At 42.3% G+C, this 9187-nt stretch overlaps 1 protein-coding gene across 14 annotated transcripts in view; it reads left to right on the top strand.

The window, feature by feature from the left end:
* Positions 1–958: 958 nt before the first annotated feature.
* The window catches only part of mbnl2 (muscleblind-like splicing regulator 2), a 57815-nt gene continuing 49586 nt past the window's right edge, over positions 959–9187 (top strand). For 4 of the 14 annotated variants that reach the window (XR_014621708.1, XM_084347621.1, XM_084347619.1 and 1 more), the window contains exon 1: positions 962–1241. The gene's annotated coding sequence lies outside the window, so the exon portion shown is untranslated. Of the gene's footprint in view, positions 1242–4875; positions 5167–9187 lie in introns of those variants that run through there. The other 10 variants (XR_014621709.1, XR_014621710.1, XM_084347620.1 and 7 more) reach the window with 6 other exon arrangements.

The raw sequence follows: 9187 nt of genomic DNA, 5'->3' as shown, positions 1-9187 counted from the left end.
ATGGCTATGTTCATTGTTCATGTGCTCAATAGGCAGCACATGGCGTGGGCAGCAGTCAGTGGGGCTAAATTTGTGCCTCTCTGCTCATTCCGGGGATATTTGTGACTTGCTCCTTGTTGACTCGTTGCGCTTCTTGCTGACAACGGGTCTCTGTGTGTCACAGACTGCTAAATCCAGCCAGCTGTATGCAATTAGGCTGCAAAATGCACGGGATGTGCATGCTCCTCTGCAGAGCATCAGGTGGTGACGATGTGCTGATTTACAGTCTCTGCTTAGCTTGCTGGCATTTTTGCTGTTAAACTTCTTTTGACAGTTTTGAAATAGCAATAACAGCATAATAAGGCGGCACTTCACCATACTGTAAATCTATATCATGATGGTTATAAGAATTAAGAAATAACCTTTGAACATGGTTAATTCAGGTATGTGACAATATAATTATTTGATTATATTAGCCGATTAATCTTGTATCAATAGATCTAAATAAGTAAAATAAATAAATACTAAATTACTGTGTATTATAGTCTAATTAAAGTGCAAGAACTTAATACAGTATGTCAGAATATAATACAATAGGCTTTGTCAAATGTGTTTAATGTTGTCATGTTGTCGATGGCAGGCCATTTTGACAGACAGACAGACAGACAGTCACTGGTTCATAAATCACACACATCTTTCCCCCCAGGGAGATTCACTGTTGTTTCCTAGGTAACAAGCACCCCCCTCCCTTTACCCTTGGTTCCTCTGGACTGTACCATCCTCACTGTAGGGTGGGAATTGTGTTGTTTATCGAATAGAAGTACATTTCCGCGTTTAAATTCAACAAAATATGCCCTTGCATTATGATTACGTAACATATGTCGTTTAGTTGCAGCTTATTCAATCGGAAATAGTTGATAATACATGCGTTATTAATGTTTATACCATAGCACCAACCCCCCCACCGAAGCACATTCAACATTTCATCGAACTGTCAAAATCGCTTGTTGCTTCCTACCTTAGCCTTAAAAGTAGTTAGCGAGCTAGCGTGTAGCGGCTGATAGCTTGCCTCTGCCTTTCACTGAAATACACTTCGAAAGCGGAAAAGTTTGCTGCTACAAGGAAACAGCGAGAAGTCTCGGCCGAAGAGCCTTTTTGCCGTCCTGTTCCCGAACATTGGGTCCCGGTCCAACCTAAATAGCGCTCTTGAGAAGCGGCGGTGGCGGCTGAAGTGCAGCTGGATGCGACAGGTTCGTCATCAGGTAAGCTGCAGGTAGTTAGCTTAGCAGCTAGCACCATTTGGTTCTGACGTTTCTGTACACACTTGTTACGGCGTTATGGTGAGTATAGCGGCTCTTTGGACAGTAGAGGTGGCTAAAATGGTTCTGATGATGCTACCCCAGTATCATAAACGTTACGCACTGGTGTCTGGATTGCTATGCTAGCTCATGAAAATTGCTCAGATAGCTAATGAAAACAAGTGAAAGCAGCTCCATAGAAAAAAAAGATTTAATCGGCATGCATTACGTCCTAGAGGTCCCTGTGTAATCCTTTCTGGCATATGCTGTGTATTATTGGTGAAGTACCCAGTGACCATAACTAGGGAATAGATTTGATAATAACTCATGTATTACTGATTCCTTAAATGACAGTCGCCACTATTAAGCAATGACGTTGTCATCCCTGTCACAAGTTGGAGCCATATTCCAGTGTACAGCCAACTAACTTTTGTATGTTGTTACTTCCAAATGCAAATGTGGAAACACAATAAATGTAATGGCACGTTGATTAATGGATTGTTAAGTTTAATTACTGTGTACAAGAAAATATAAAGCAGTTGTAATGAGACATAAGTGGAGGCTTATTATAATCTACTGCAGGTCGGCCGTGCAAGAGCTATTACACCTGGGTAAGGTTAATAAGTTGTGATCAGGCTAGCTGCTAGGTCATGTACAGTAATTGGTCATTATGAAAATGGCATCTTAGAACAGAATTGCACCATTGAAAGCGCAGTGAAGACATTAAACTTGAAATGAGTGATTGGTTTAACAATGCAAAGCGGTCTTTGGCTTGCCATTTGTATGGAACATTATATCGGAATATATTGTGTTAGTTATCTTTATTACAGCAATGGTACACTTGAGTAAGACAAAGCAATCTACCACCTTTATTATGGTTAGGAAATCAGTTTTATGTAATCAGCGTAGGGCTGCAACAAAAGATTATTTCCATTGTCGATTAATCCGTTGATTATTTTCTTGATTAATTGATTAGTTTTTTGGTCTATAAAATATTGTAGTTTCTCTGTGACAGAGCAGTAAAGAACCCAGAACATATTCACATTAAAAAAGTTTGACTTTCATTCTCAAGAAAGTGCACAAACCGATTAATTGGTTATCAAAATAGTTGCCGATTGATTTAATAGTTGACAGCTAATCATTTAATTGATAAATTGATGCAGCTGTAAATCATCTGTATGAAATATCGGGGAATATCGTCATATAGGATTAAGTTAATGTCAGATTAACAGATTACAGAAAATAGACAATGTTTGATCCCAAGCCAGTACGAATTTTAATGTAGTAAAATAAGTACTTCCTCAATGCACAGCCTTTATCTTTCTCCAAAAAACACTGATTGACCATTTGCCAACGCCTCCATTAGGCAGTTGTTTATTCTCAATCATCATGTGGACTTGGTGTGTGACAAATTTACCAGAATGGCTTTCAAGCGGAAGGAAGCACAACTCTCTGCCGCTTGATATTTGATTACGGCTAATAATAGAAAAAGACAGCTGCCTTTTCATTGATCTGTCTTCGGTGCCCTATTTCGGAGCCCTGCTTTTTTTTCCCTCCCTCTCTCTGTCGTGTTTAACCAGTTGTAATAACTCAGAGTGCAGTATTCTGTGCTGGGGAGTATTTTCAAACACAGGTTTAACACGCCAATCTTCATTTGCTGTAATTTCCCCATTGTTTTCAGAATTTTGTATCCGAAAATGAAGCCGCTTTGGGCCAAAGAATCTGGCTGTGTGCGAGCAAGCGAGCCAAGCCGTTTGGGGTCAAACAGGACAGGGATAATAAGAGGGGAGGGGATACCATGTGGGAAGGAAGTGGCTCAGCTTGTTTGTCTGCCAGGCTTTTGTTTGTTTTCCTGTCGGACAAATCTATTTAGGAGGTAGGCTATCTGAGGTCTGCCGGTGGAAATTAGCTACAAGCAGGGCTTGTTATACAGTTATTGACAGTTATTCAGTAATGTGGTTATTGAGAAGTCGGTTGCAGCCAAATGAGAAATTGATAAGCTTCATCTATCAGCAGTGGTGGAGTGGGCTGACCTGTAGAAATGCTATTGTTCTAGATGTATCATAACATTTAGATTTTTTCTTCTGGTCATACCAGTCAAGTTTCATCCTGCAGTAATACACACTTGTTTGCAGTCTCGGAGCATTCTTGCTTCTCAAATCTCTTGCATCTGTGTACATGATATAGCACAGTGAGATTACATTCACGGAAGGTGTAAGGTGACACTTCTGCTGTTTTCCCCCGCCTCCCTATTCATGCTTCATGTACAGGCAGGACACTTCTGTGTCTGTTTTGATTACAGGTGCCCTGATGCCTAAGATGACGTCAGTATTCAGTGTCATTTGCTGAGGTAAACAATTTTTCATGCTAGAGAGATTAATCCCCCCAACCCCCATCTCCCCAAAACCATTTGACAAATCTATTGCCTGTGCAGCATCAGATTATATAGAGCTATTAAAGCATAATCAGACAGTAAATAGGCTTGTTTATCATGGAACTGTAAGGCATGTTTTGCCTCATTGGTGTCAACGAAACACCCAGGCTGCCGCGTCATTCACAACCTTTGTATGAGACAGAGGCAGAGAGAGAGAGAGACACAGAGACACACAGCGAGACAGACGGTACAGCTGTTCTATTGAATCTGGATCGAAAAGTCGTGAAGCTGGATCTCTGACTCATCAGTTCTGTGACGCTCCGGTTTCACGGCTCATATGATGCCAGCCAGCATGTCATCGGCTGGGTGGAGAGAGGGGAGAGGACGGGTGGGGGGAGGAGACAAACTAAGGTTTTTTCAAATCCCAGTCACCACCAGTCTTCTTTTTTTCTTTTTTTCCAAGCAAATTCTGATGCAATAACAATAACAGAAATGTTCACTAGCGTGCAATTTTCCAGTCCAGTAAACTATGGGATTAGATTGAAATAGAGCTTGAAAGATAGATTTGAGAAATGGGGAAAACACAGGTGAGGGATGGGGGAGATGCGAATGGGAGGAGAGGAGTGTCTGATGAGTTTAGAGGACGGATGCTGAGGGGAGGTAGAGGAGAGTCGGGAGGGGGAGTAGGTGCAGTGCTCTTGTTTCCTGGGGGGATGGTGTTAAATGTGATGATAGAACATGGACAAGGGCAGGGCTGATCTTCATTATGCGAGTGCAGCAACTCTTTGAATAACAGTAATGCTTTGTTGTATGAAAAATAAATCTAGACTTTTATTTCTTGAGCTTGTTTCCTGTTAGAAAACAATTCAGTAGGTGCTGATTTGAATTTCAATATTCAATATCAACAACTCCACCAGGAGAAGGGTGGACAAAGAATAAATATTGTGATAGCTAGTTGAGCAGACTGTGAAATTGGGGAAATACCTTTTAAGATCAGCATGCAGAGGTTGTTACTGTAAGCACAGTTTTCGCCCCATCACTACTCTCTTCCAATCGAGAGGCACAGAAAGCTGTGATTCAGAGGAGCTGTCCTTCTATTGGCTGGAGCTGTTAAGGGGCAGGGCTTTGCCACAGGCTGGTGGGCAGGAAGGGGCTGGCTTTAGGGGTGTGTGTGGCGGAGGGGGGTGGCTGGAAGTGTTTCAGCCAGATAGTTGGAGTAGACACTCTTCTGCTTCCTGCCTGCCTGCCTGCCCGCCTCGCTCGCTTGCTCCGCGGCTGAGAGAGAGAGAAAGAGAGAGAGAGACATCGAGAGAAAATCCCTGTCTAGGCATGGACCTCCGGCTGCAGCAGTCGGCAGCTCGTGAGGAATGACAACAGTTCACATGGTCATTAACTCCAGCGGCTGAGGCTGAAGGGAGAGCTTCACTGTAGTGGCGTGTCACAGAAGCACCGGCTGCCTCCTGTGCTCGGGACAGCAGACAGACACAGCAGAGCTACGGGACCCAGCGAAACGAGGTGGGAAAGAACCGTCATATTGGCTGGCTTTTTCTAGGATTTTTTTCAGGAGTTTGCTGCAGTGTGCTGCATACCAGTCTGGGTGGGGAGGGAGGAGAGGGAATGTTTTATCTGTGCAAGAGAAAGAGTGTGAGGCTAAAATCAAGGGAGGAAAACATAGAGAGTGTGGGATAAATGCACAGGAGCACTTGGAGCTTGCAGCCACGCAGTAACTACCCTTATTGCAGTTTTCAGCACTGTAATGGACTTTCTTTTTTGACTCCTGAGGGAGAAGCACCATTATCACAGCAGTTGACTTGCCCCTTCCTCAGTGCAAATGTCAGGAGCTTTTTTTTTTTTGCCACATGGGCTTCATATTTTTCACTCTCCAGAGAAAAAGTTGTTGTGTTGTGTGGCATCTGCCCTGTCTCTGCTTGCTTTCTCGTAAAGTTTTTCCTTGGAACTCTTTGGTGTACACATTTTCCAAATAACAAGGGCAAAGGCAACATTGGTTGTGATGTTTTGGCACTCTTTATGTACGTGTGGACACAAATAGCTGATGGCCTGAATAGGCTGGAACTTCACAGTTCTAATAAGGCCCACATCATAATTAACCTTTTGAGTTAGACAGGGCATGGTTGACGTGTCCCTAGCATTCTGCTGTCTGTCTAGATTTAGCTGCGCGCGCTAGACGCTAGGCCCGGCGCGGTCAAGTAGTGGACATCATCGCCTGCATGGAAAAGGCCAGGGTGGTGTCATACGTCTGGCCGCGGATCAAGGGGAAGTGGGTGTTTTCTCAAAATGGAACATCAGTCCAGCCCTTCCTGTTGAGAAAATAATGGGATAAGTCTCAGACAAGCACCGAGTCCTTACTGCAAGACCCAGCCAGACAGAAATCCCCTTTCTCTGAATTGACTCTCATACAAATTGCACCTCAAGTTGGTATTAAAAGGATTTAGTGGTTGGTAGCTTTCTCAGACATCTTCTGCATGAGAGAGAGAGTCTGATTGCTCTATGGCACAAGGGTGAGTTTGCTGAATCATTCAGCTCTTATGTTTTCAAGTGCTGTAATTTGAAGGCTTAAGATTTCCATTCATTTGATGTGTTTCACTAAATATTTCAATCAACTAGAGCTTTAATCTAACCTAGTATTTTCTATCCTTGATTCTTGTGTTAGTTGAACTCATCAAAAATAGGTATAGTGCTTCTACAAATTTCACCTCAGACTTTTGGATTAAGTAAGCTCAGGTATCCTGTAAATCATCATGTTTATCTGAGCAGCGCTGTTCACCTCTAGCTGTCAACTATACTGTAATTAGCTGATGACTTGCCTGTATCCTGTGGTTAAGCCTTAAACAAGTACATTCACTGAGTGCTGGGGTTGATATCATTCCCTGATGCTAACACTATCTCTAAACATGCTTATAAAACTTGCCAAATGATGGAAAAGGTGCATCATCTGTTCGGCGTTACGAAACATGCCACTGATAAGGTGAGGAAAGCCCAGTCCCATATCATGAGCGAGGCCATTCGGGTCACTGTGGTTTAGCTAAGGCTATTATGATATGGGGCACACCTATCTGCTGACACTGTGAAATGCTTCTTGTGTTGCCTCAGAACAGTAGCTTAGTCCTGGTATAGCCTCTGCTGAGCTCCCTCATTTGTCCTTAGCGCTAATGGTACTTGATGATATTCAACTCAAGGAGCTGTAGCTTATGCCAAAGACAATTTCATAAGCATCCATAGTATTAAATACGAATTAGGCTGCAGGGTATAGCCCTGCTCTGATCCGCTCTGGAAGATGCAAAGGAACATTTTGCAAGCCAACAAGCCGGTGATGTCATAAGCAAGGTTAGGTTTGTTAAGGACAGAGGACATTTTGATAAAACCTGTACTATGAGGCTCACTCATTTTCCATTACTCACAGGAGACTGAACATTTTCCTATTTCCCCTCTACAATGAGGCCCTCTCTCCACAGCCTTGAAAAACATTGATCACTTGTTCCTCTTGGCCATGCAAATGACCATAGAAGGGTGGTTTGCCAGCATAAAATGGTAATAAATGGAAATGCAGGCACTCAGGTACCCAGCTCTTGTGCTTGTCTCTCACAGTCATTTGTGTTTCTACTTCATTTCGCTGGCAACACCTGGCTGATGCCACAGTAAACGTTGTCACAAGGCTTACGACCAATGGAAAGCAGGTAGCTTATCGTCTCTGCTGAACAAATACAAGCAGCTAAGATAAACTGCAGCGCCCAGCCAGAGCGCACAGATACCAGACTAATGGGTTACATACGTGGTATTCAGAGGTCAAGCCAATGACTTTCACTCGAGACACCCCAGTCCCGCTGACTCTCATTCAATTAAGCAGACTGACCAAGATAATGCCCCTGCCAGCTGGCCTTAGTAAGCGTCAGTAATCCATAAAGTCTAGTACTGTGGTGCTTTTCTTCACATCTCTGTCCTGCTTTATCAGGTCACCCTGTCTGCCTGTCCACTGTTTATACTGAGGACACAGAGGGAACAAAGCCTTCTTCAGGAACTCAGGAACTAAAGATAAACTGGACATACACTCCTGTGCACAATTTGGCTGTTTATGTTTGATTTAAAATGTGGTACTGTATAGCTGGGAACATTAAGGTTAGATGAAAGATTCACTCGTCAAAGTGAGCAGTCATATTAACATCCACACACCCAGGGCGTTTGGTATAAAAAATTAAGGCATCCATTTCATCACAGTAACCTAAAACACTATACTTCTGTGTTGTCAGAGCCAGATTTTTAGACTAGTCACTGACACAGGCTCTATTTCCGTTACTAATCTTCACATTGTTGTCTCTGGAAGGACTGAATACTGCTGAAACAGATCCTGGTTCTGTCATGAAGGTGTACAGGAGCATTAATCTCTGAGGTCAAAACATTGGGTGCTGTGTGGTCTCTTCCTACCTGCTGACCATCTGTCTTTCCCTATCCTTTATATCAATAGCATTGTGCTTGAAGCGAGACCTCTAAGCTCAGCGTAAACCAAGCCAGGCTGCATCTACTGGAGGTGCATTGCATGCACTAGCAGAAGCTAAACTAGCCTAAGCCAAGCCAGAGGCACGCTGCAAACCAAGGACACGTCAAAAAAGACTAAACCAAAACTGCAAGCACTGCCTCTGACCTCAGCAAGGGTTTTTCAAAGCAGTCATTATAGCAAAGCAGTTTTCTTCCACTGGTTGTTTGAGTTTCTCATGCTCTTAAGATGAAGTGTTCTTATATGACACTGTCACAGTTCTTCCCCCAGGACGACAGTTTGCTTTTAAGCACAGCTTCAACTAAGAAATATTTTCATTTTTATGATTAAACGTTTTTTTATTTAGCCTGTAAATTGTACAGCCTGACTGTTATATTGGTTGACCAATATTGGTATATCACAGATATATTGGTATTTGCTTATATCCAATATGCGCCCACATGAAAACCTTTTCTTTTTTTTTTAGAGATTATAATGCAGATAAAGATGCTTGGGGTAACTTATGATTATTAAAATAATAAAATCAGTACACCGTTAAACTGTTAAATAACCTGCCTCCACTACATATCTTTGTCAAAGTTGACACAGTTGAGGGATTATTGCAAACAATGTGTGTATCTCGACAGATCTAATGATATTGGAATTTTTTATTATAGTATTTATCATAAAATAATATGATATTATTATAATTTGACAATTATCCAGCAACTGTTTACATTTTAACTTTGATGATTATATATTGAATCAAAATTGTAATTGATTACTTTTCTGTTCAGTCAGTGTCTGAACAAACACACAGTTGCTTGACAGCAGTTCCATTTCCTTGGCATATTTCACAAACACACAGTAGTCTGTTCAGTAGTCATGTGGTCATGTTCCTGCATGATTTTTATCCTACCATCACCCACATGAGGGTCTGTTTGATCCTCAGTCCCCACCATTTGTTTTGAATAGCTTTCATGACAAACATTGTTTAAATGTTGCCTGTTGAGTCCCCTGTGAGCTTTTCAAATGATCTCAACCAAC

This window comes from Pagrus pagrus, assembly GCF_965226575.1.
Source record: "Pagrus pagrus genome assembly, chromosome: 24".
In the NCBI taxonomy this organism is placed as follows: Eukaryota; Metazoa; Chordata; class Actinopteri; order Spariformes; family Sparidae; genus Pagrus; species Pagrus pagrus.
Note: the sequence above shows the minus strand (reverse complement) of the source record. Positions and strands in the feature narration are given on the sequence as shown.